Here is a 27,795-nt window from a genome sequence, read left to right as displayed (position 1 = left end):
TTGGAATCCATCTAAAGAGCAAGCAAAGTGTATAGGAGGAGGCAACTGCATTGACTTGATGTTTCATGGTCAGTTGGCCGTCAAGGAGGATTGCGCAAGTTGCCTGTTGGTTTTGGAGTTGGTCCAAGGTCAGCTAGCCACCAGCTGTGGTTCTAGGCTGACGTATTGTTCCTGAAGATCAGTGCTTCTGTCAGTAGTTCTTTCTTGTCGAGTCTGAGGCAGTCATCTCTCATCAAGTTGACTATTCTAGTCATGGCATTGGAGAAGTTGGTTCTGGCGTTGGTGGGGTCCTTGGTGAGTGAGATGATAAGTTGAGTTTTATCTGAGTAGGAGATTATGATGAGGTGACATGCTGGCGTTATACCTCTGGCTTCCATGTGCATCATAGCAGCCTTCCTATTCAGTGCAACCGGCTGATTGTGGAACTGCAACTCATCTCCTCATGCCTTTTAATGGCTATTTATTTTGTTAGGTGAGTTGGTTCACACTACTTAGATGATTTCAACGTCCTTCTGCAAAGTCTTGCTATTTATATAATCTATTTCCTTTTTGGGTCCGATGAATGCCAAATTTGGCACCATAATCCATCATTTGGTCCATAACACTAGTTGTGCCTAGCAAAAATGGCTCATGGTCCCTTTTTAAGGCCTAACTCCACAACAGTGAACCTCTTGCCCATTTAAATGTTTGAGAACTTATTGGTTCAGCCCATGATTTGTAATCACTTACTTTATCAGCTAATAACACGGGCTTCTGAGCACCAGCTATCCTGAGAGGCCATTCTGAGGAACCTATTTACTAAATGAATCAATTAGTCTTTCACTGAAACAAGGTTCTATGACTGTTTTGCACATAAGACCACTCCCTGCTTCCACCATCTGCCTTCATACTACCTCTGCATCGTGTAGCTTCTTTCAGGTTCGGTTACAACACATATTTCGCAATTTCTCGACAAAGCAGGTGAATCTACATTGGGATCTCACCTCAGATGGTGTGACTGATCCCGACCTACATTAGACCATAAGGGTTTGACTAGCCCACTAACTTTGCCATATTTGTCTCTTAGGTCTTTGATTTAAGAAAGACTATATGGGTACCTGGCATGGCTTCAAGCCCCCTTGGCACACAGCATGACCTCCCCTCACAGTGGTGACACACAGTTGAAGTACATCGAGAAAACCCCACACCAGTCAAGAGTCATGTCAGTAGGGCAGGTTGCTATCCCATGAACTTTGCCTGGAAACTCCAATAGGGGCAAGGATTTGACAGGTGTGGCTTGAGAGGGCATCTTTCTCCCTCAGCCTCCTAGACACTAATAAACTCCGTCCAGGTGGCTGCATATTTTCTGCCTGGAAGAGAGAGCCCCTGAAACCTTTTCAGCTAAATCTGACAGGGGCGTAAAAAACGCCCACGCAGCCCCTGCTGTGGGGGGCCCCACTCCCTTCAGTAAATGAAGGTGGCCCCAGCCCCCCTCAGCTCTCCTGAGAGCTGTCCCTCCAAAGCAGGTGCAGGCTGTCTGCAGCCTACTCCCTGCTCTGAGCCCCTCCCTCTGCCGAAAGAGAAACAAAGTATCAACTTACATTGTTTCTCTTCAGTCAGAGCGCAGGAGGCCGGAAAGAGGGGGTTAGCAGCCCGAGAGAGCAGGAGGCAACACAGAGCACTGCTCAGGACCCTGACAAGGAGGAGGGGGTGGGGGCCCCAGAGAGAGAGAATGCAGCACAGAGCACTGCTCGGGACGGGGGCTGGGTGCCCCAGAGAGAGAGGAGGCAGCACAGAGCACTGCTCAGGACCCTGACAAGGACAGGGGCTGGGGGCCCCAGAGAGAGAGGAGGCAGCACAGAGCACTGCTCAGGACCCTGACAAGGACGGGGGGGCTGGGGCCCCAGAGAGCATGAGGCAGCACAGAGCACTGCCCAGGACCCTGACAAGGACAGGGGTGGGGGCCCAAAGAGAGAGGTGGCAGCACAGAGCACTGCTCAGGACCCTGACAAGGACGGGGGTGGGGGCCCTAGAGAGCAGGAGGCAGCACAGAGCACTGCTCAGGACCATGACAAGAGTGGGCGTGGGGGCCCCCAGAGAGAGAGGAGGCAGCACAGAGCACTGCTCAGGACCCTGACAAGGACAGGGGGGACAGAGAGCAGGAGGCAGCACAGAGTACTGCTCAGAACCCTGACAAGGACGGGGGTAGGGGCCCCAGAGAGAGAGCAGGAGGCAGCACAGAGCACTGTTCAGGACCCTGACAAGGACGGGGGTGGGGGCCCCAGAAAGCAGGAGGCAGCACAGAGCACTGCTCGGGACCCTGGCGAAGGGTGGGATTGGGGGCCCCCAGAGAGAGCACTCTCCAGGGCAAAGCTCATATGAGAAGGAATGAGGCAGCAAAATGGTGCCCTCAGGTAAGCACTCTTGTTAGAAGCACCATGTGGGCATCCGCAGGGAGGGCAAGGGGGGGCGAGAAGGGTGCAAGGCAGAGGGGAGAAGGGTGCAAGGTAGAGAGGAGAAGGGTGCAAGGTAGAGAGGAGAAGGGTGCAAGGCAGAGAGCAGATGGGTGCAAGGCAGAGAGGAGATGGGTGTAGTGGAGAGGAGATGGGTGCAAGGCGGAGAGGAAATGGATAAAAGGCAGGGGGAGATGGGTGCAAGGTAGAGGGGAGAAGGGTGCAAGGTAGAGAGAAGGGTGCAAGGTAGAGAGGAGAAGGGTGCAAGGTAGAGAGGAGAAGGGTGCAAGGCAGAGAGGAGAAGAGTGCAAGGCGAAGGGGAGAAGGGTGCAAGGTGGAATGGAGAAGGGTGCAAGGCGGAGAGGAGAAGGGTGCAAGGCAGAGAGGAGAAGGGTGTAAGGCAGAGGGGCGAAGGGTGCAAGGCAGAGGGGAGAAGGGTGCAAGGCAGAGGGGAGAAGAGTGCAATGGGAAGGGGAGAAGGGTGCAAGGCAGAGAGAAGTGTGCAAGGCGGAGTGAAGAAGGATGCAAGGCGGAGTGGAGAAGGGTGCAAGGCAGAGGGGAGAAGGGTGCAAGACAGAGGGGAGAAGGGTGCAAAGTAGAGAAGGGTGCAAGGCGGAGGGGGAGAAGGGTGCAAGGCAGAGGGAGAGAAGGGTGCAAGGCGCAGGGGGAGAAGGGTGCAAGGCAGAGAAGAGAAAGGTGCAAGGCAGAGGGGACAAGGGTGCAAGGCAGAGGGGAGAAGGGTGCAAGGCAGAGGCGAGAAGTGTGCAAGGCAGAGGGGAGAATGGTGCAAATTAGAAAAGGGTGCAAGGCGGAGGGGGAGAAGGATGCAAGGGGGAGGGGGAGAAGGGTGCAAGGGGGAGGGCGAGAAGGGTGCAAAGGGAAGGGCGAGAAGGGTGCAAGGGGGAGGGCGAGAAGGGTGCAAGGGGAAGGGCGAGAAGGGTGCAAGGGGGATGGTGATGAAGTAAAAAATGTGCCCCCGGAAACATTTCTGCGGACGCCCATGGCAATGCACACTACTTTGTGAGAGAGTAGAGTGAGAGGGAGTGGAGTGAGAGGGAGTGGAGTAAGAGGGAGTGGAGTGAGAGAGAGAGTGGAGCAAGAGAGAGAGTGGAGCAAGAGAGAGAGAGTGGAGGGAAAGAGAGTGGAGAGAGAGAGAGTTGAGAGGGAGAGAGTGAAGAATGACAGTGGAGAGAGAGTAAAGAGAGAGAGTAGAGAGAGAGAGTGGAGAGAGAGACAGTGGAGAGACAGTGGAGAGAGAGTGGAGATAGAGAGTGGAGAGAGAGAGTGGAGAGAGAGATAGTGGAGAGAGAGTAGAGAGAGTTGAGAGAGAGTGGAGGGAGAGTGGAGGGAGAGTAGAGAGAGACAGTGGAGAGAGACAGTGGAGAGAGAGACAGTGGAGAGTCAGTGGAGAGAGAGTGGAGAGAGAGAGAGAGTGGAGAGAGAGAGAGAGTGGAGAGAGAGATAGAGAGTGGAGGGAGAGAAGAGAGAGAGTGGAGAGAGAGTAGAGAGAGAGAGAGTGGAAAGAGAGTAGAGAGAGAGTGGAGAGAGAGGAGAGAGGAGAGAGAAAGAGTGGAGAGAGAGGGTGGAGAGAGTAGAGCGAGAGAGAGGATGGAGAGAGAGAGAGTGGAGAGAGAGTGGAGAGAGAGGGGAGAGAGTGGAGAGAGTAGAGAGAGTGAGAGAGGAGAGACAGTGGAGAGAGAGACAGTGGTGTGAGAGAGAGTAGAGAGAGTGGAGAGAGAGTAGAGAGAGTGGAGAGAGAGTAGAGAGAGTAGATTGAGAGAGTGGAGAGAGAGTGGAGAGACAGTGGAGGGAGGGTGGAGGGGGAGTAGAGAGAGTGAGAGACAGTGGCGAGACAGTGGAGAGAGACAGTGGAGCGAGAGACAGTGAAGAGAGAGACAGTGGAGAGAGAAACAGTGAGTGGAGAGAGAGAGAGAGTGCAGAGAGAGAGAGTGGAGAGAGAGTGAGTGGAGAGAGTGGAGAGAGAGAGTGGAGAGAGAGAGAGAGTAGAGAGAGTGGAAGTTGAGTAGAGAGAGAAAAGGGAGAGAGAGAGTGGAGAGAGAGAGAGTGGCGAGAGAGAGAGTGGAGGGAGTGGAGAGAGAGAGTAGAGAGAGTGGAGAGAGAGTAGAGAGAATGGAGAGAGTGAGAGTAGAGAGAATGGAGAGAGAGAGTAGAGAGAGTGGAAGTGGAAGTGGAGTAGAGAGAGAAAAGGGAGAGAGAGTGGAGAGAGAGTGGAGGGGATGTGGAGGGAGACAGTGGAGAGAGAGTGGAGAGAGAGTATAGAGAGTGGGAGACAGTGAATCTCCCATTAAGTGCTCTGAGATCCAGATCTTCCTGTGCACCTAGAAGTCGGAGTGATGCTTTTGTAGTTCTACCCCCAGAAGAAATATCCTGCGAGTATTGTTCCTTGCAGGTTTGTTGAGCATATTCTGATTGAAGTCACCGCTGACAATCAAGCTGTTTGTATGCTCTGCAGTTAATAACTTTGGCAGCTCTTCTATCAGCTGCCGAGCTCCTTGCTTCTTACCTCGGGGGTGTAGATACACGTTTATTAAAATGATCTCCTCCCTCTTTCCCTGGTTTCTAATGGTGATTCGTAGTACTTGGATTGCGTTCGGAGAGTCTAGGTTGTATGGAAGTGGTTCCACTGTACTTGTGTTTTTTAGTGAACTGTATATGGCTAGGCCTCCTTTTTTGTGACCAAATCTTGCGGACTGAGTTGGAGGAATGAAGTTCAAGGAAAAGCCTGGAAGTAGTGGTGGGGAATCTGACCAAGTTTCTTGGAGGGCTAAGATATCGAAGCTTTGCATGTAATGTTTTAGATCTGCGTCCATAAGTTTTTCCCCAATGCCATTGATGTTCCAAGAGCAGATTTTGAAGCTTTTGAGCGATTTCCCGGTTACCTGGTTGTCATGTCAGTGTTTTTCCGGCTTGTTGTTTATGGACCTGCTCAACCATGTCCAGTCTAAGTTAGTTTGCTTGTTTACGGGGTTAAGCCTTCTGACACCCCGTTCTTTTTGTTCTTGGCTGACCGGGGATTTACTACGGGCCCCTCGCAGTACAGATAGCGAATAGTGGACATGATGTGGCTGATTTTGGGCGTTCTGATGCAAGATAAAGATAGGGCCAGACCACAGTCAATGGATTCACTTGGCTTTAATGTATCCGATGCCTGAAGCCAGGGGCTTTTGGAATAAGGAGGATTTGCTGGGGGATAGAAATACTGAAGGGGTGCTATCCTAATCAAAGTTTTAGAAATGACCCAGAGCTCTCAATCTGTCAAAACTTGAACTTGAATATGATGTCTCATGTTTACTATCAAACAGCCCCCCTCAACGTTTTTCCCCACCAGCCTACTCTTCTGGCCATGTTAATTCCTGAGAACATCCGATGGCCATTAACAATATTCGTATCACACCAATGTGTGACTTATTAATCAGGTTCAATGTCGATTGTTTACTCCCCAGGGTAATTGGAGGGACACCCACCAGGACTATGGTCAAAGATGCTGTTTCCGGAGGCAAGTCAATGGTCTCAATACTTCTCAGTGGAGATTTTAAAGATGTATTTGAGTCAGCACCCCCCTGTTATTAAAGCCCCTCGAGGTAGAACTACCTGTGCAATATCTCCCATTTGTGTCAACTAAGGTAGGTTACCAGTTGGGTTACAGGTCACACTTACCAACCTAGCCTTTCTGGCAGTTCTTTGATTCTAATGCCCTTTCTTTTGAGTTTTTGCGTGGGCTTGAGGATCAGAATGAACCTGAGTAGGGCAGCGGGGTACTACTAACAGGCCCTCTATATCTATGTCTCGTGTTTCTGTCGCCTGCAGATTGTTGGACCCAGCATGATCAGTATGCCGCCTCCCATAAATTGCCTTACAGCCAGTTGGTGTGGATTTATCGGGAAAACTGCATTGAGTCTGGCATCCAAACCCTCCAGTTTTTTATCGAATCGGGGCTAAGTAGTTATCAAATATACATTCCAGTCTTATAGGTAAAAGTAAGTCAATAAAATGTTCTACATCAAGGTTGGCTGGTGTTAAAGGCATTTTTGATGGGGGATTGCAGGGGGCTTTTTTATAACCTAATTTCTTTCTCTTAATGGGAGGGCTCGGTAAATCATCTTCCACCAGTGTCACCAATGTCTTTGCTGTTTCATCATAAAAGTCTATGGCAACTGCACGTGATAAAATAGGTCTGGGGTTAGCTCCTTCTATTCCTGGGCTGTCCAAATGAGGCTGGGGTGTGGTGGATTTACCTATCTCCAGGGAAAGCCTTCTTTCCATCAGGGATATCTCCTCCGAGATGACACTGGCCGCCCTGGTTAAAAAGGATTCAATGGTTGCCGTGTTATTACCCCCCACACCCTGATTCCCGCTTTCCGTTTGACCATAGTTGATGCTTTGAAATTAAATGCTCTGTTAGACAGGGAAGAGGACAAAACAATCCTGTGCCCAGCAATAAATACTTGATATTGAGTCAGTCACACAAGGAGATCACTTTTGCCCAGTAAATGTTATTATAAAACTGTGGCAGTACCTTGGTTCTTGCATCCAGAACACAAGGTCAAGAGACCAGGCCCAGACTGGCCTCCTCCTGTCTCAGACAGGCACAGACGGGCCCTCCCTTTGAACAGGCTTTACCCGGGCACACCCCTCACTGCGGGAAGCGCCTCCTGGCACAAAGGGTTTTGTCAGCGGCAGGCACGCCGCTAAGAGTGCTGGTGCAGGTAGTCCTGGCCCCCCGGTCTCAGCAAGGAGCAGATGCGGGGATACAATGGGCATCCCGCGCTGCAGGAGCTCTCTGTGGTTTTTAAAGCGTCTTCAGGCACAAAGGGTGATGTCAGCGGCAGGCGCGCCGCAAAGAGTGCTGGTGCAGGTAGTCCTGGCCCCCATTGTCTCAGCGAGGAGCAGATGCGGCCATACAACTGTCATTTCTGTAGCCACAGGCTGATCTGGGAACACCTCCATGGTCAAAGATGACAACAGCTAGGCCCAGACTCCAACACGGAATGAGCTCATCGGCGGTGAAGACTCTCCTGTACCCTCGGACTATGAGGAACAACCGGTGCCATCTGGTTTGGGAAGGCAGATGGCACCAGCGTGCTCAGCAGGGTCCACTGCGACAACTCCTGCCTCAGTTAGCAACTCCCAGCTAACCCCTACCCAGACAGACACATCCTCAACTACGGGCAACACCAGAAACCCCGCAACACTGAATACTCTAGAAGTGACTGACACCAATGCAGTCAATGAGGAAGGAATTTCATGTTTGACTGTGCTGGCACAAAATGTGCAAAAGAAACAATTGATGGACGGAATGCTGGACAATGCAAACATTCACCCCCAGCTACAAGGATCTGCGTTCAATCCATTATTCTTTTGCTCACCACATCACCCCAGTTTGGACCCAGCAATATGCAAATCACTTTTGACCCTGTTCCTTGTGGGAACAGTCCAGCCCGAACTGCCAAGCCAGGTCCTCCGTGGACTGGAAACAAGCATCCTGGGACCGATTTCTGGGCATCAACCTTCATCAACCAGGCTAGCTGGAATCCAGTGGTGTAGTGAACACGGGACCCATGTCTGGGCAAACCCTTCCCACTTGGGGCGACATATGCAAAAGAAACGTGGCATACCCTTCCCACTTAGGGCGACATATGCAAAAGAAACAATTGATGGATCGAATGCTGGACAATGCAAACATTCACCCTCAGTCACAAGGATCTGGGTTTAATCCATCATTCTTTTGCTCACCACAACACCCCAGTTTGGACCCAGTCATATGTAAATCAGTCTTGACCCTGTTCCTTGTGGGAACAGTCCAGCCCGGACTGCCCAGCCAGGTCCCCCCTGGACCGGAAACAAGCATCCTGGGACAGGTTTCTGGGCATCATCCTTCATCAGCCAGGCTAGCTTGAATCCAGTGGTGTAGTGAGCATGGGTCCCACGTCTGGGCATACCCTTCCCACTTAGGGTGACATATGCAAAAGTAACAATTGATGCACGGAATGCTGGACAATGCAAACATTCACCCCCAGTCACAAGGAACCTGGTTTATCCATCATTCTTTTGCTCACCACTCCACCCCAGTTTGGACGCAGCCATATGCAAATCAGCCTTGACCCTGTTCCTTGTAGGAACAGTCCAGCCCGAACTCCCAAGCCAGGTCCTCCCTGGACCAGAAACAAGCTTCCTGGGACCGATTTCTGAGTATCACCCTTCACTTGCAAATTGATGGACAGAATGCGGGCAGGCAGATGGTACCAGCTCCCTCCTTCCTCCCCGCCCGCCTGCTGGACCCCCCAATACTGGCCCACCGAAGCGGATAGTGCGAACTTTCTGTGTGGACTTCTGCAATACCGCTCCGGCATCTGCCCCCTGGTGCAGGCGGGGGGGGGTCAGGACTTGGGGTGGAAAACTGCTGCTCCCCCCCTTGTGAGCCCGGCTGGCACCATTTTCGACGCGGTGGGTGCCTCCCTTGGCTGAGGCCTTGGGCACAGCCCGGCATCACGGCCGGAACCGCAGTCTATTTGTTTGGACACGGCCATGAGGCAGCAGGTACTTTTCCAGCTTTGCAGAGGCTGTCGGCGTTGACGCAGGGAACCACGCTGCTAGTCATCTCCATAGTGCGGCGAAGTGCCGCTAGCGCTGTCACAGCACAGTCACAAAGCGGCAGGAGCTGTGACTTACGACACTAGCACGGCATGGTGCAAGCGACAACCATTGCCTTGAGGCAGCAGGAACCTCTCGCACGCAGCAGGCAGGAGCTGCAAGGCAGCACTTAAACGCGGTCGAAGCTTCACGCAGCAAGGTCAGTTGAATAGCTCAACAGCTTAATAGCTAACAATGTACTCACAACCATGAGGACAAGAAACTCAAACCTGGTCCAACATCAAGAGAAGCCTCGCCCCAAAAATCACTAAGGCGGCAAAAGGCAAAGCTGCTCTACCCCCCAGGAAGAGGGAGCTCCAAACCAGGTCAGGTCCCAAGGAAGACCAGCAAACAGGAGACTTACTAGCAGTATCAGCACCTGCAACCCCATCGGGAAGGGCTTCTAGTCCAGACGAACCCATGGGTAACACCCGTCTCAGCACTAAAAAGAAAACAACTTGTACAGAATGTAGCGGAGATATAAGAGAATTCCTGCACCGCACAGCATCTGCGGAACCTAGAGGGGTAGCGTGCCCACCATGCACACCACGTACAGTAAAAATCACCAGAATTGTCAGCACGCTAACAGACGCTGATAGACCTACAGGACCCCAATCACCCAGGTGTTTAGCCTCTCCACTTTCGCCAGAAATAATCATTTTTTGAGGGGACAGAACATCAGAAATATCAGAAAGAAACACAGTACTAGCTACGCCCACCCATAATAGTCCACTGAACTCAGCTCCTCAAAGACTAGGGTACACGCAATCAAATGGAAACAACGGAGCTAATAGAGCCAACAGAACTAAAGCACACACAATTAGTGAAACAATAGGAACACCAGAAACAAATTCCTCAAACCTTAGTGGTTTCGTACAAGACAAAGATTCTTGGATCCTTAGTCCTTGAAGCGGGGGTGTGGAAAAAGAATAGAAGCCCCCAATAATAGGAAATCACTTAGTACTAATTAACAAAGCCTTGATTTCAATGGCAAACGCGGCAATAATGCACGCAGACAAACTTGACGCTCAAATAAACATACTACAAACAGTTGCTGGCCTGATTTCAGGGATAGACTCCAAACTGGAACATTTGAACTCACTAATACACAGAGCCCAGGCTAACACCACATCAATAGCCAAACCAGAGGGCTGTGGCTACAGCCCCATATTGCTCAACCTAGAAAAACTTCCAGATATAATGAACACGCTAATCGAGGACCTTAAGAATGAAGTTAGCAGGCAGCGGAACAACTCACATTCCCAGCAAAACACCAAGGAGCCTTCCAATACAAATGAGCCATAAACCAGCGACATAGAATCCTCACAAGACATGATAAGGGCAGCGACCGAGCATCCAGGCAGGGCTGACGAAATTGGAACAAAAATCAGCTCCAACCCTGATAACAACCATGGTCACCATAATAATCTAAAGCCGGCAAGCCCTGACACCTATCATCTTTCCCGAAAAAATAAGAAAAAATTAAGAAAGCTGAACAAACAGAGAAAAAAGCAATCCATCAACAATGGCTCCATTCGGAAATGGTTGCTGCCCGAAAACCAGGAGACCGACGCCCACACCGATGATTAACATGTGATCAATATTCCATTCCAGATTGAAAACTTAGACAAAAACATTGTAGGCTTAGAAATACTAGGTAAAATTACCTCTCAAATCAACTTGACCATCGTGCATCACTCCACAGACCACCCCTTAGACCCTAGGGATACGAGGGAACAAAAACAAAGCTGGTGTGCTAACCAATCACAAGGACAACAAGCCGGGGAAGGAAATCAGAACTTACAGAGAGATTGGGAACCTAACTTCAAAAGCCCCCTGCTCACTAAATCATCGAACATAAGAACGAGCAGCAGGAACCAAGAAACCCCAAAAACAAATAAACAAATCATCACGACAGCACCAGATCATAGGTTATCTCAAGGCAACATTGAGTCCACCTATAACAGCAAGATGAAACCTAGGCCAACTAGACCACGCTCCGGGACGACAGTGCAGTGCAGCAGACGGCGGTCACATCAAACCGGGTAGAAGTTTGTTTGGACACCCTGGCACAGGCAACCCCAAACTCTACAAAGGCCCAGTGGCATAATGAAACTTGAGGGGGCCCCCCTGCAAAGTACATGGAGGGGGCCCCCTCCTAGCGGCCCAGCCAACCACCTACCTCATTTCCCCACCACCCAAAACTCTGGTATATTTTTATTTGAAACCGCCAACATTTAATAAAATGCTTCTCATTCAAAGTTTTAATATATAATATATAAATATATAATAGAAAATATATAAACTACACCATTCATAAAATTATTATGCAGAGCTGATTATTTAACTTAGACAACAATGAGAACAATGCCAAAGAGTGGTCCTATTCGCCTAAGAACTGCCTATCGCTGAAGAACAAAGAACTATTTAGGGTCTGAATTAGAATTTACATTGATAGACAATAACTTTAAATTTTGAAAGACAAACCCAAACCAGCAATTTCACAGACGCGACTGACAATATACATGAGGATTACACAAGATATAACTCAGTATCCTGCCAGTCCCATGAGAGATAAACTAGTGAATTCTCTGCATGCCACACACTTCCGACTGTCAAGGGTGTGCATAATAACGTGACCTGAGGAAGCACTTTTAATTTCTACCATCACATCTTTGCTAGTAAGCAGGACAAAAACAGGCAGGTAAATGAGGCTGATGATGAAAACTACTTGGATGCTTCAGAACATAGTTGCAGATGTGTGTCAGTTTGAATGTATCATTTCTGTTGTGTAAACAATACTAATTGCAAGATTTAAGGGCCACGTTTTACAGACAAGAGAAAGCAAAAGCATAATTAACACAGCATGGAGCATAAAATCAAACCATATCAGCAAGTACCTAATGACAGAATCTATACAACTATAGTTGGTAAAGCAAAGGAAAAAGTGCAAATACTTCAAAGTGCAAAATAAAACAATCACCAATCCAGCAATATACAAAAATCAAGGAATTTATGCAAGAAGGCGAGTACTCAAGGGAAAGATTCAACAGAGGAAATAGCAGAAGGGATGGGATTAGGAGGTAATCACTCAACAGTTGGATGAGGACGATAAGAGCCAAGAATGCAGGAGTTGAAGGGATAGATGCAAGAAGGGATGATCTAAATGTACGGCTGCAAGGAGGCAGGAGCTAAAGGGACAGAGCCCAAAAGACAGGCAAGAAGGGGCTGGAGCGGTCTTGAATGTAATGTATTGTTATATTTATAGAGGGCTTACTTCCCCTATATGGAGCACTGAAGCGCTTGCTTCCCCCTACACACTATGTGTAGGGTGTGTGGTTGGAAGGGTGTTGTATTTGTTTTGATGCTGAAGCGTGCACGCAGAATGCAGTGAAAAGGGATGAGCATAACTTTAAAACTAGTTCCAAAAGACGGACACTTACAGTATTGGAGTACTGTGCGCTGCAGGTGGCCCCTGGAGCTCGGGCCCCCCGTACTTCGGGGGCCTTTGTTACGCCCATGAGGACAGGATTGGCCAGGGCACCAAAAGAGAAGTGGCCCCAATAGTGAATTAGATAGTAAAAAAGTGGCCCATATTTGCAAATTGTGGTCGTTTTTAACTTGTAAAGAACCACTGTATAATATGTTTGGTAAGGTATGAAAGACTGCATTGATTTGAGCTATCTGAGGCAATGTTTGCTTTAATACAAGGGAAATCAACTATCAAACCAGCCCAGTAGACTTTAAAACCGACCCACGAACATCCAAAAAACAGGTCCAAACACTGACCTGCCAGACCAGTCCATCAAACACTGCTTGACTGCCTTATACTCCAGTCCGACCCAGACATCCTCAACAGGACTATCACATCATGACTTTAGCGCTGCAACTTTCTACACAACCACTCTCTTCTGCCGAATACTGCATGTTCCACTAAAGCTAAGGTTGCATCTATTGAATTTTTGAGATATGATCTAATTACAGATGTGTAGGCTTCTGCATGGGCTTTCCAACATCCTTTCTACAAGAATATGCGTCATATAGTCAAGATATCCCTCGAAAAATGTTAACATGGATATTTGGCTGTGCAGTGCTTCACAGTTTCTTGTCTTCTTTCACTGTCTTTTGAATGGGTCTAACGGATAGAAGAAAGCCAAGATAGATGAGCAGTGCTTAATTTGTAGGAGAATGATTGCCGGTGCCAAAGCTCAGCTCATGTATCTGTAATGTAATGCCAGACACTCCCTACAGTTTTAAAGTTATGCTCATCCCTTTTCACTGCATTCTGCGTGCACGCTTCAGCATCAAAACAAATACAACACCCTTCCAACCCCACACCCTACACATAGTGTAGCTTGCTACTCATGTAGGCAAGTGGCAAGCGCTTCAGTGCTCCATATAGGGGAAGTAAGCACTCTATAAATATAACAATACATTACATTCAAGACCGCTCCAGCCCCTTATTGCCTGTCTTTTGGGCTCTGTCCCTTTAGCTCCTGCCTCCTTGCAGCTGTACATTTAGATCATCCCTTCTTGCATCTATCCCTTCAACTCCTGCATTCTTGGCTCTTATCGTCCTCATCCAACTGTTGAGTGATTACCTCCTAATCCCATCCCTTCTGCTATTTCCTCTGTTGAATCTTTCCCTTGAGTACTCGCCTTCTTGCATAAATTCCTTGATTTTACAAAACATGCTTGATTTTTGTATATTGCTGGATTGGTGATTGTTTTATTTTGCACTTTGAAGTATTTGCACTTTTTCCTTTGCTTTACCAACTATAGTTGTATAGATTCTGTCATTAGGTACTTGCTGATATGGTTTGATTTTATGCTCCATGCTGTGATAATTATGCTTTTGCTTTCTCTTGTCTGTAAAACGTGGCCCTTAAATCTTGCAATTAGTATTGTTTACACAACAGAAATGATACATTCAAACTGACACACATCTGCAACTATGTTCTGAAGCATCCAAGTAGTTTTCATCATCAGCCTCATTTGCCTGCCTGTTTTTGTCCTGCTTACTAGCAAAGACGTTGTTAGAAGCGGCTGTCTCTAGTTGGCAGAGGTATACACTTCTGACAAATAGGGACACACCTTTTCTAGTCAGGGCAAGGAGATCACACACTTAGATAACCCCTGCTCACCCCCTTGGTAGCTTGGCAAAGCAGACAGGCTTATCTCAGAGGCAGTGCGTTAAGCATTTATGACCACATACAGTAATAAAGTGAATACACTACAAATGGACACGACACAGTAGTATTATAAAAATAAGTATTTTTATATAAGGCTTAGCACAAGACCAAATAACGACAAAAATATACCACAGTTTCAATAAATACTCTTGGAAGGAAAAATAATAGTTCAAGCACGGTTTCTTCTTAGCACAAAAGTCTTTAGTATCAAAAGCAACTCTTCTTCTCTAAAACACAGTTCTTGGCAACAATGTAACCCACACGGGAGTCACACGACGTCGAGGCAAAGTTAATCCAAAGGTTCGGCGTCGACCGCGAGGAGCGCTACGTCGAGCCCGGAGTCGCACAGACCCCAACAACACAGTACCTTGGAAAAGTGAAGCACTCGATGATCAGCGGCGTCGAGATGTCCGGCGTCGCGCCTTCGGCGTCGATCGGGCCTCGGAGTCGGGGCGATCTGCAGCGGCGTCGACCGAAGTCAGGCGGGAGCAGCGCTCACGGGATGAAGCAGGATACGGCGTCGTCGATGTCGATGTTGCAAGAGTGAGCAGCGCTCACGGCGTCGAGAGGGCTCGAAGTCGATGCGATCAGCAGCGGTGCAGACACGGGGTCACTTGGAGCTGGAGCCGAACTCACTACTCACTTGCGTTGCTGCTGGCGTCGATCGGGCCCGGCGGCCGGCGTCGAGGAAGCGGGACACTGGAGCCGTTACTCACGATGTCGAGCTGGATTCGGCGGCGTCCGTCGGCGTCGAGATTGCTGGATTCTTTCAGAGGTGCTGGATTCACAAATCCCAGCAAATAGCACTTTAAGCAGATGAAGTCCTTTAGCCCTGTGACTTCAACAGGAGACTGGCACTCTTCCAGTCCTTGGAGATTTTCTCAGCAAAGAGTGAGAGTACACACAAAGTTCCTCTCTCCTGGTTCCTTGGCAAAAATAAAGAAGCAATGCAGGATTCCCCCAACAAACAGCACTCTGGCAGAAGGGGTAGGCAGTCCTTAGATCAGCAGGCTTCTTGTCCTTGGTTCAGGTTTCCTTGTCAGAAGTGATCTGATTTCTTGGTTCAGGGGTCCTTCTCTTATACCCCTTTTTGGCTTTGATCCCTTTGTCCATGCAGGGGAATTTCCCCCCATCCTGGGTTTGTTGTGGGTGTTGCCAGGCCAGAGCACCTGGCCTATTCACTGGGCAGGGCAGAGTCCTCAGCCGCTCAGCAGGAGCGGAGCCAGCATTGTTACTGGCAGGGGCAGGGCCATCAGCTGCCCGGCAGGAGGCGGGCCAGGAAAGTCCCAGGCAAGCACAGAGTCATCAGTCGCCTGGCAGGGGGGCGGAGCCAACATTGTATCAGGCAGGGCAGGCTATCAAGAGCTACTCTTCCCCTACTCTCAATGCAGATGCCCCACTCATCCCACACTGACTCATTCAGACTCACTGGAGCCGCCCAGCTCCTGTCACACGCACACCAGAACCAGCAGAGACCGGTAGACAGTTAGACAAGAAAATAGCTACTTTCTAAAAGTGCTATTTTCAAACACAGAGTCCAAAAACCATCCACACAAACGGATGCGTTATTAAACCCTGAGTTCAGGGATACCAAACTCGACATTGCACCATGCTCCCCGAGCCCGCTAGGATTATAACATTAATAATCCTGGCAGCCCATTCTAACTGATGGAGAGCAGGCTACCTTACAATAGTGAAAAACGACTATGGATGTAATTCACTATTAGGACATGCCAACCTTGTCAGGCTTGTCCTACCTTATGCTTACAATGCACCCTGCCCGTGGGCCTACCATAGGGGTGACTAACATGAAGTTAAGGGAAGGTTTAGGGACTGGCAAGTAGGTGTACTTGCGCAGTCCTCGTGACAGTCAGACTGCACGTGGTCTGGCAATGGCAGACCTTCAGACATACTTTTACTAGGCCGCTCTTGTGGGTGGCACAACATGTGCTGCAGGCCCACTAGCAGCATTTGTATTTACAAGCCCTGGCACTCCTGGTGCACTCTACTAGGGACTGATAGTAAACCAAATAAGCCAAACATGGAAGTCAATCAATACAGCAATTTCACATAGGGAGCACTTGCACTGTGACACTGATCAGCAGTGGCACAGTGCCCAAAGCATATACCAGCAAAAAACATCGTAAACAGAGGAGGCAAACAGAAAAAAAACGGAGGAGAGACTCATGCCAATGATGCCAGGTCTAACACGTGTCCCCTCCAGCTGAAATGTGGGGAGAACTACCCTTACCCTAGGGAGTCCTCATCACTAAGGCGGAAAAATCTGGACAGACCATCAGCATTGGCGTGATCTGTGCCAGGGCGGTGTTCCACCGTGAAGTCCATCCCCTGTAGGGAAATGGACCACCTCAACAGCTTTGGATTCTCACCCCTCATCTGCATCAACCATCTGAGGGGCCTGTGGTCTGTCTGCACCCGGAAGTGAGTCCCAAACAGGTAGGGTCTCAGCTTTTTCAGTGCCCAGACCACAGCAAATGCTTCTCTTTCTATCGCACTCCACCTCTGTTCCCTGGGGAGTAACCTCCTGCTGATGAAGGCTACAGGTAAGTCTCGGCCCTCTTCATTCACCTGAGCTAGAACAGCCCCCACGCCATGCTCTGAAGCGTCCGTCTGGACAACAAATTCTTTCAAAAAGTCGGGTGCCTGGAGTATGGGTGCTGTGCACATTGCAGTTTTCAGGGTGTCAAAGGCCGTCTGACAGGCGTCAGTCCAGTTCACAAGTCGTGGCTGCTTCCTGGAAGTCAGCGAAGTCAAGGGGTGCACAATGTTACCATAATCCTTGACAAACCTCCTGTAGTAACCCGTGAGACCCAGGAAGGCTCTCACCTGAGTCTGGGTTTTGGGCGGTGCCCATGCCAGGATGGTATCAATCTTGGGTTGCAGGGGGGCCACCTTGCCGCTCCCTACTTGGTGCCCCAAGTACACCACTGAACCCTGCCCAATCTGGCATTTACTGGCCTTGATTGTGAGGCCTGCTCTGCGCAGGGCCAACAACACTTCCTGGAGGTGGCACAAGTGTTCTTCCCAGCTGGTGCTGAACACTGCGATGTCGTCCAGGTAGGCAGCACTGAAATCCTCCAGCCCAGCCAAGACCTGGTTGACCAACCTCTGGAAGGTGGCAGGGGCATTCTTCATCCCAAAGGGCATAACCCGGAACTGGTAGTGCCCATCTGGTGTGGAGAATGCTGACCTCTCTTTTGCCCCATCGGTCAAGGCGATCTGCCAGTACCCAGACGTTAGATCAAACGTACTAAGGTACTGGGCAGCCCCTAACCGATCGATGAGCTCATCAGCTCTGGGGATGGGGTGCGCGTCAGTCTTGGTGACTGAATTGAGTCCTCGGTAATCCACACAGAACCGAAGTTCCGGTGAAGCACCAGGCGCTGCAGCCTTTGGAACCAAGACCACTGGGCTGGCCCAAGGACTGCTAGAGGACTCAACCACCCCTAGGGCAAACATCTTGGAGACCTCCTCCTTGATGTATGCTCTGACCTTGTCAGTCACTCTGTAAGCCTTGTGCTTGACAGGAGTGCTGTCCCCGGTGTCTACATCATGGACACACCACTGAGTAACACCAGGAATCAAGGAGAACAGATCAGGGAATTGCCCCAACAAATGGAGACAATCCTGCTGCTGTTCAGGGGTCAGTGTGTCAGAGAGGACAACACCATCCACTGACCCATCTTGCTCTTTGGCATACAGGAGGTCAGGAAGAGGCTCACTCTCCTCCTCCATTCCAGCATCTGTAGCTAGGAGCATGCCCACTTCGGACCTTTCTAAGTGGGGCTTCAAACGGTTGACATGCAGGACCCGCAAGGGGTTCCTGGGAGACTTTAAATCCACCAGGTAGGTGACATCGCTCTTCTTCTCCACAACCTCGAATGGTCCAGTCCACCTGTCCTTGAGCGCACAAGGTTCCACAGGGGACATGACCCAAACTTTCTGTCCAGGTTGAAGCTCTACCAGAGTGGCCCTCTGGTCGTACCACCGCTTCATCTCCTCCTGGCTGGCCTCCAGATTTGCCTGAGCAAGATCCCTGAAGCGCCTAGTCTGGTTCCTAAAGGCCAGCATGTAACTGTATACATCCTGGGGAGGTTTCCTGGGAGATTGCTCCCAGCCTTCTTTGACCAGACTTAAAGGTCCTCTTACCGGGTGACCATACAAAAGCTCAAAGGGGCTGAACCCTAGAGACTTCTGTGGCACCTCACGGTAAGCAAACAACAGGCATGGCAAGAGGACGTCCCATTTACGCCTCATTGGTTCTTCAAGACCCATGATCATGCCTTTAAGGGTACGGTTGAATCTTTCAACCAACCCATTACCTTGAGGGTGGTAAGGAGTGGTGAACTTATAAGTTACCCCACACTCCTTCCACAGAGACTTCATATAGTTGGAAATGAAGTTGGTGCCCCGGTCTGACACCACCTCTCTGGGGAACCCCATTCGGGAGAAAACACCCATTAGTGCCCGTCCCACCACGGGGGCGGTCACTGTTCTGAGAGGGATGGCTTCCGGGTACCGTGTGGCATGGTCCACCAAGACCAGGATGAACCTGTTGCCCAGGGCTGTCTTGGGGTCCAGTGGCCCAACAATGTCAATCCCCACCCGGTCAAAGGGGGTACTGACCACGGGAAAAGGTTGGAGGGGAGCCTTCTGCTTCCGCCCGCTCTTCCCACTTGCCTGGCAAGTCTGACAGGTCTTGCACTGGATGTCTACATCCCTCCGCATCTGAGGCCAATAGAAATGGGTGACAAGCCTGTCATAGGTCTTGTCCTGCCCCAGATGTCCAGCTAACGGAACGTCATGAGCCAAACCCAGTAGGAAGGCTCTGAAGCGCTGGGGTACCACCAGCACACAGGCTGACCCAGGCTCAGCAGCCTTAGGCTCGCTATACAGGAGGTCGTTCTCCCAGTACACAAAATGTGACCCTGACTGATCACCTGAGGTTTGGGCTGAGGCCTGCTGCCTCATACCCACAAGAGAAGGGCACACTTTCTGTTCTGCACAGAATTCCTCCCTGGAGGGACCACCATCCTGCTGCCAATGGGTCAGCTCGGGCAGGTCTCCCAGTTCGGCAACTTGTTCACCTGTGGGTTCCAGGGCATCCCCCTCGAGGTCTGCCTCCTCCTGGACCACGGGAACTACGGGGGACGGTTTCCCGCGCCCCCTGCCTCTTCTCTTCACCGCTGGGTCCTGGGCCATACTTTCAGGCTCCAGAACCCCATCAACACCCTTACTTGCTGTCATGGATCGAGTGGTTGCACACACCCACTCTGGCACACCCAACATTTTCAAATGTGTCTCCCTCTCCACCTTAGCCCAAGGGGAGTCTTCCAAATCGTTGCCCAGGAGACAATCAACAGGCATGGCGGGCCTTACAGCAACTTGAAGAGTACCTGAAACTCCCCCCCATTCAAAGGAAACTTGAGCTACCTCACACTCTTTCTGGGAGTTGTCAGCAGCTATCACAGGGTAGAATGCGTGGGGGACAACCTGCTCTCTGGACACCAAGTGACACTTGACAGCTGTCACACTCGCTCCGGTGTCTCTGAGAGCTTCCACTCTATGGCCATTAATGGTCACCCACTGCCTATATTTCTTAGTGTTACTAGGCAGAGGGGGTGGAGGGACCAATTCCATGTCTCCTAGAGAGACCAGGGACATCTCCGCGGGACCCTCCCCACCATGGGCAACCATCTCCTCCCCTCCCAGAGCTACACTAGCCAACTGACGGGGTGGTGCACTGGGTAGTGCACCAGACTTCTTCAAGGGACACTGAGGGTCATAAAAACGGTGTCCTACCTGCTTACAAACGAAGCAGGTCAGTGGGCCCCTATGACCAGGTTTACCTGGCGGGGCCTCTGATTTCTTCACAGGGGGAGGCTGGGAACCTTTCCCTTGGTTCCCTTGGGGATTACTTTGGGGCCCTTTCTGGGACTCCTTCTGTTTACCCTTGTCCCCCCCACTCTTCTGCTGGGGACCCTGCCCACCTTTGGCTGAGTCTCCCACTGGACCCTTGTGGACCCTGGTACTGACCCAGCGGTCCGCCTCTTCAGCAAGTTTTCTAGGGTTAGATATCTTGCTATCAATAAGGTGCTGGCGCAGCTCTGGAAAACAGTTATTAGACAAGTGCTCCCAAGCAAACAAATCATAAAGAGCATCATAACTTTCCACTTTGCTGCCCTTTACCCAACCATCCATGGCTCTGCAAAAATATGACACATACTCCACCCACGTGGTACCAGGCAACTTCTTACATTCTCTAAAGGCCTGTCTGTACTTTTCTGGGGTTAGGCCATACCTTAACATTAAAGCATCTTTCATATGAGCATAAGACGTCCTATTCTCAACAGGCATGTCTAACAGGGTATCTCTTCCCTCATTCACAAAGCGACCCCACAACCCCGCTCCCCAATCCTTCTCAGGGACCCGGTGGGCCAACAATGCTAACTCATATGCTTTAAACCATTGACCAATATCCTCATTCTTCTGAAAATCTTTGATCACATCTTTGGGAAAATAAAACCTACTTTCTGCAGGCACAGATGGGACGCTGCCACCAGAGGGATTCAATTCTAACTCCTTAGCTTTGAGCTCCATGTCCCTCACCATTCTCTCACGCTCAAAAGCTAACTTCTCTCTTTCAAACTCTAATCTTTTGATCTCCAAATCGGCTTCTCTCCTGCCTCTTGCATTCTCTATCTCCAACTGCCCATTTATCTTAAGTTTTGCCATTTCCACGTTGTAGGCTCGCTCCTTCGCCCTTTCTTCTCTTTCTTCAGGGGAAAGACCTTTGGAGGAAATACTGCTGCCAGGAGGGGATACAGGCCCAGTCACGGGCACTTCCTCCTCCCCTTCCTCTGGCGGTACCACCACCGGGGCAGAGGGGTCTCTGGCCTCTAACCAGGCCTCCAATGCTTTGGAATAGTCTCCTTTCCGGGAGATGCCTTTGGTAGGAACTTGAAACTGCTTGCAAAAGTATTGCAGTTGCTTCTTTTCGTATGTCCCTATCTTGGCTCTATCAAATTCCTCCACAACAACAACAAGGGGAGTGACTCCGGTATCACTCATGGTTAAAACTGGCAGTTCAAAAATCAAGCTTCAGGAAAAGCGGAGAACAAAAATAGATTATCCAACCAAAACAGATTGTGGCTGCGCTATGGTCTGCTTTCACTATGTAGCGCACACTAATCACTGCACATGGGTCATAAATGCAAAGTTCAAAATCCCACCGCTGACCCACCAATGTTAGAAGCGGCTGTCTCTAGTTGGCAGAGGTATACACTTCTGACAAATAGGGACACACCTTTTCTAGTCAGGGCAAGGAGATCACACACTTAGATAACCCCTGCTCACCCCCTTGGTAGCTTGGCAAAGCAGACAGGCTTATCTCAGAGGCAGTGCGTTAAGCATTTATGACCACATACAGTAATAAAGTGAATACACTACAAATGGACACGACACAGTAGTATTATAAAAATAAGTATTTTTATATAAGGCTTAGCACAAGACCAAATAACGACAAAAATATACCACAGTTTCAATAAATACTCTTGGAAGGAAAAATAATAGTTCAAGCACGGTTTCTTCTTAGCACAAAAGTCTTTAGTATCAAAAGCAACTCTTCTTCTCTAAAACACAGTTCTTGGCAACAATGTAACCCACACGGGAGTCACACGACGTCGAGGCAAAGTTAATCCAAAGGTTCGGCGTCGACCGCGAGGAGCGCTACGTCGAGCCCGGAGTCGCACAGACCCCAACAACACAGTACCTTGGAAAAGTGAAGCACTCGATGATCAGCGGCGTCGAGATGTCCGGCGTCGCGCCTTCGGCGTCGATCGGGCCTCGGAGTCGGGGCGATCTGCAGCGGCGTCGACCGAAGTCAGGCGGGAGCAGCGCTCACGGGATGAAGCAGGATACGGCGTCGTCGATGTCGATGTTGCAAGAGTGAGCAGCGCTCACGGCGTCGAGAGGGCTCGAAGTCGATGCGATCAGCAGCGGTGCAGACACGGGGTCACTTGGAGCTGGAGCCGAACTCACTACTCACTTGCGTTGCTGCTGGCGTCGATCGGGCCCGGCGGCCGGCGTCGAGGAAGCGGGACACTGGAGCCGTTACTCACGATGTCGAGCTGGATTCGGCGGCGTCCGTCGGCGTCGAGATTGCTGGATTCTTTCAGAGGTGCTGGATTCACAAATCCCAGCAAATAGCACTTTAAGCAGATGAAGTCCTTTAGCCCTGTGACTTCAACAGGAGACTGGCACTCTTCCAGTCCTTGGAGATTTTCTCAGCAAAGAGTGAGAGTACACACAAAGTTCCTCTCTCCTGGTTCCTTGGCAAAAATAAAGAAGCAATGCAGGATTCCCCCAACAAACAGCACTCTGGCAGAAGGGGTAGGCAGTCCTTAGATCAGCAGGCTTCTTGTCCTTGGTTCAGGTTTCCTTGTCAGAAGTGATCTGATTTCTTGGTTCAGGGGTCCTTCTCTTATACCCCTTTTTGGCTTTGATCCCTTTGTCCATGCAGGGGAATTTCCCCCCATCCTGGGTTTGTTGTGGGTGTTGCCAGGCCAGAGCACCTGGCCTATTCACTGGGCAGGGCAGAGTCCTCAGCCGCTCAGCAGGAGCGGAGCCAGCATTGTTACTGGCAGGGGCAGGGCCATCAGCTGCCCGGCAGGAGGCGGGCCAGGAAAGTCCCAGGCAAGCACAGAGTCATCAGTCGCCTGGCAGGGGGGCGGAGCCAACATTGTATCAGGCAGGGCAGGCTATCAAGAGCTACTCTTCCCCTACTCTCAATGCAGATGCCCCACTCATCCCACACTGACTCATTCAGACTCACTGGAGCCGCCCAGCTCCTGTCACACGCACACCAGAACCAGCAGAGACCGGTAGACAGTTAGACAAGAAAATAGCTACTTTCTAAAAGTGCTATTTTCAAACACAGAGTCCAAAAACCATCCACACAAACGGATGCGTTATTAAACCCTGAGTTCAGGGATACCAAACTCGACATTGCACCATGCTCCCCGAGCCCGCTAGGATTATAACATTAATAATCCTGGCAGCCCATTCTAACTGATGGAGAGCAGGCTACCTTACAATAGTGAAAAACGACTATGGATGTAATTCACTATTAGGACATGCCAACCTTGTCAGGCTTGTCCTACCTTATGCTTACAATGCACCCTGCCCGTGGGCCTACCATAGGGGTGACTAACATGAAGTTAAGGGAAGGTTTAGGGACTGGCAAGTAGGTGTACTTGCGCAGTCCTCGTGACAGTCAGACTGCACGTGGTCTGGCAATGGCAGACCTTCAGACATACTTTTACTAGGCCGCTCTTGTGGGTGGCACAACATGTGCTGCAGGCCCACTAGCAGCATTTGTATTTACAAGCCCTGGCACTCCTGGTGCACTCTACTAGGGACTGATAGTAAACCAAATAAGCCAAACATGGAAGTCAATCAATACAGCAATTTCACATAGGGAGCACTTGCACTGTGACACTGATCAGCAGTGGCACAGTGCCCAAAGCATATACCAGCAAAAAACATCGTAAACAGAGGAGGCAAACAGAAAAAAAACGGAGGAGAGACTCATGCCAATGATGCCAGGTCTAACAGACGTGATGGTAGAAATTAAAAGTGCTTCCTCAGGTCACGTTATTATGCACACCCTTGACAGTCGGAAGTGTGTGGCATGCAGAGAATTCACTAGTTTATCTCTCATGGGGTTGGCAGGATACTGAGTTATATCTTGTGTAATCCTCATGTATATTGTCAGTCGCGTCTGTGAAATTGCTGGTTTGGGTTTGTCTTTCAAAATTTAAAGTTATTGTCTATCAATGTAAATTCTAATTCAGACCCTAAATAGTTATTTGTTCTTCAGCGATAGGCAGTTCTTAAGCGAATAGGACCACTCCTTGCCATTTTTCTCATTGTTGTCTAAGTTAAATAATCTGCTCTGCACAATAATGTTATGAATGGTGTAGTTTATATATTATCTATTATATATTTATATATTTTATTGAAACTTTGAATGAGAAGCATTTCATTAAATGTTGGTTGTTTCAAATAAAAATATACCAGAGTTTTGAGTGGTGGGGAAATGAGGTAGGTGGTTGGCTGGGCCGCTAGGAGGGGGCCCCCTCCATGTACTTTACAGGGGGGCCCCCTCAAGTTTCGTTACGCCACTGACTTAGCAAATTATTTACCGACATTTTATCATGCAAAGGGCTCCCAATTAATCACTTGAACACTAAACCTCACAAGAATAACTTTTAAAACGAGACGGACACTTACAATATTAGTGTACAATGCACGGTCGCTGCAGGGGGGGCCCTGGAGCTCAGGGGGCCCCCCCGGACCACGTGGGCTGCGGGGGCCTTTGTTACGCCCCTGCAAAGGCCCATGACCCACAGGAGGCAATCACTCTACAAAATCTGACATCTATAAACCACTATGACCGGAAAATACTGCTGTACCCTGAATATGCCTCACAGGGCAAGTGGGACATCCTTAACCGCAGCAATCTTCTAAAACTCTGTGCAAATATTCCAGGTCTAGAAAAGACAAAAACAACAGACATTGAGAGTGTTTCTTTCCTTACCCCAGGCCCAAATGAGACCAATGAGACCACAGAGCTAATCACCCAACGCACTATCCCGGAAAGACCCTGTGCCCCGGTGTTAAGGGTACTCTTGTTAAGGTTACCATTAGGTTTTTACCTCAGAAATCCAAGTTAAGGAATACTTGTGTGACGTGGTGGATGCTAAGGTTAAGGTATAAGTGATGTTATGGGCCTTCTGGCTGAAAACACTTGTACTTGGTTGCTTTGGGTCTGCTCCTCTGTTTGTTCTTTCGCCTCTAATCCTTTCTCTTCTTCTTCATACAGCCCTATGGGATCGCTAGGTATCTTGGCTTTACACAGGCTTGATATTGCCTATTGTTTTTCTTCTCTCCTTGGTGGGGAGTGCCGTTGGAGAGGTGGGGCTAGCAGCACCTGTCATAAGTTTCTACTAGACAGACCTCAGGTGGTCTGGCTGTCTGTCAGTTGGGGGGAAAGGGGTGGGGGTTATGGGGAGGACAGGAGGACGGTTCTCAAGGGTGGTGGTTGAGTGGAAGGGTGGGACAGGATTCTAATATGGTTGAAAAGCAGCAAATGTAATGTGCACATGGAAGGCAAAGTGTGAAAAATGGTGGGGGGAATGCAAAAATTGTTGTATTATTGATATGGTCGGGTCACTTCAGTCGATCTATACAAATAGTGGTATGAGTTGGGGGGCTTTTTTGATGTCCTATTATGGATATAAGATTACGGAAAATTAAGCATGAAGGCTGTGTGCTCTGTATGGGGGATGGCTAAGTTACGTATTGCGACAGTTAATTTTTGTGGGCTAAATTACATGGCCAAAAAGAGAAGTATACAACAGGACTTAAAATTCTTAAAAGAAGGTGTTTTTGTCTACAAGAAATCGCCTGGAGCATTAGAGCCCCATTCGAATCATTGGGATTCAACGTTCTCTGTTGTACAACTCAGGATACGAGAACTAAGGGGCTGGCCATATTAGCAAATGGGAAGACCATTATCAATGGCCAGTAGGTAGTGGACAAGTATGGTGTAGTGTAAATATTACACGGGGGTTTATGTTCTCCTTATTAAATGCACCTGTCTTGGATGATCCAGCTCTGCTTAATTTCTTAGCAATAGAGCTACCAACTTGGCCAGCCCTGTATATAGTATGTTGGATTTTTAATCAGAATGTCTCTAGAGAAAGGCAAAAAGAAAAGGCAGGCCACTATATCGTACATTAACCGCAGTCTTTACGATCCTTCAACCATCTCAGAAATGAAATTGGGTTAGTAGGTATTTGGGTAAACTTGAAATTACCTGATGCTGGGTACACTTAGTATTCAGCATTTTATGGCACATTTGCAAGACTGGATTATTTTTTGGTGCCGCCATCACTGGTTAGGGGGATGCAAATACAGTTCTTTCCAAGATTGATGTCAGACCACAACCCTCTTTTTTTAAAGCTAGCTACCACTCGAGGGATTGGGGAGGGTGCTTAGAAGATGGTCTTTTGAGAAGAGTCTCATGCACGATCTGGAATATGTAAGGCATATGAAGGGGTGGATCCCAGAATTCTTTTAACTTAACAAAGGTAGTCCCTCAACTGGGATAGTCTGGGAAACCTTCAAGGCTGGCATAAGAGGGGCAACCCTTAGATTTAGTATAGAGAGGCATTCTAACCATCAGATTAGAGAACTTTATCAAAAGCTAGGGGGAGCAGAGGCAGACTTGGTTGTAGCCGGTACATCTGGACAAGAGTGATCCCTGGTGCTGAATCACATAGCCATATTTAGGTCACACTTGAATTAATTTACGGCTAAGAAGATGGCCGGGAAATTCGTGGCTAGAACGCAAGAGTGCTATAAATATAATGAATGGGTGGGGCGGGTGTAAGCAGTCAGGAAGAGGCAAAAACAGGCTGCAGGGCATAGTAATGAAATTAGGAATGGGCAAGGTGTTAAGAGAAGGGCCAACTTCCACGGGAGCGAAGACAAATCCCCACACCTCCAAGACACAGCAGCAGGAATGCGCTAACAAGGTAGACCACACTCCTATCTGTTGTATCCTAAAAGTATGAGGGAATTTACCCAAGGAGTGTCCACCACTCTCCTCATACGTGGGGTAACAGAATAGTAGAAAAGGCGTCTCCGGGGGGGGTGGTCCAGGCTAGGAAACAAAGATCAAGTTAGGAATAGACACAATCCCTATGCTTACATGAAACACCATAAAACATTGACAAGTGTGATCACTCATGGATCTTACCCCAAGTGTAGATCGGGCCGGCGTCAACGATGAGTCCAGGCAATCAGGGAGGGGTCCAAACAGGACTCACGAAGGACTCAACACACCTCTGACGCAAAGCAAATGGTAAGGGTAGGTGAGGTGAACTGGCCGGCTGACTAAAGAGGACCAGGCCAGCGGAGCAGTAACACCAAAACACCAGACAAAACACACACAAAACAGAAAAGGAGTGAGGGGCACCGACCGGCTGCACAGGGGGCGAATACAGCGGAGCAGCACCCACTCAGGAGGTGAGACACCCGGCCCCTAGGAGGATAGGGCGGAGCGCTCACTCTCAAGAGGAAAAAACCACTAAAGCAAAGGGGCAAACCAAAGAGGTAACAGTGGTAGCAAAACCAGTATAAAGCAGAGAGTGAACCGATTACGCCCGCAAAATGCGTGAGGAATAGCAGGGCGTCGTGTTCACGGAAAACGAAGCGGCAAAGAATACCGCTTTCACAACCAGACACCACACGCACACTCACAGGGCAGAAAAGCGAGTAGCAGAGGGTCAGGAGAATCAGGTATCAGGCGACTAGAAGACAGAGCCCAGCAGAGCTCTAGACGGCAGCAAAGCAACTCGAACAGGAACCAGGAAGTGGGAAGGGGGCGTGGTCACAGCAAGTAAGCCAAGCAATGATGGGAGGGCCCAGCT

General features: G+C 49.5%; 1 protein-coding gene across 1 annotated transcript in view; it reads right to left on the bottom strand.

Annotated features, from left to right (window-relative positions):
- Positions 1-27,568, bottom strand: part of LOC144785032 (olfactory receptor 1f45-like) — a 97,181-nt gene extending 69,613 nt beyond the window's left edge. The window contains exon 1 of the mRNA XM_078664154.1: positions 27,123-27,568. The gene's annotated coding sequence lies outside the window, so the exon portion shown is untranslated. The remainder of the gene's footprint in view (positions 1-27,122) is intronic.
- Positions 27,569-27,795: the final 227 nt, after the last annotated feature.

Source organism: Lissotriton helveticus, chromosome 10 (genome assembly GCF_964261635.1).
Source record: "Lissotriton helveticus chromosome 10, aLisHel1.1, whole genome shotgun sequence".
Taxonomy (NCBI): Eukaryota; Metazoa; Chordata; class Amphibia; order Caudata; family Salamandridae; genus Lissotriton; species Lissotriton helveticus.
The sequence above is the reverse complement of the archived record's forward strand: the minus strand, read 5'-3'. Positions and strand labels throughout refer to the sequence as shown.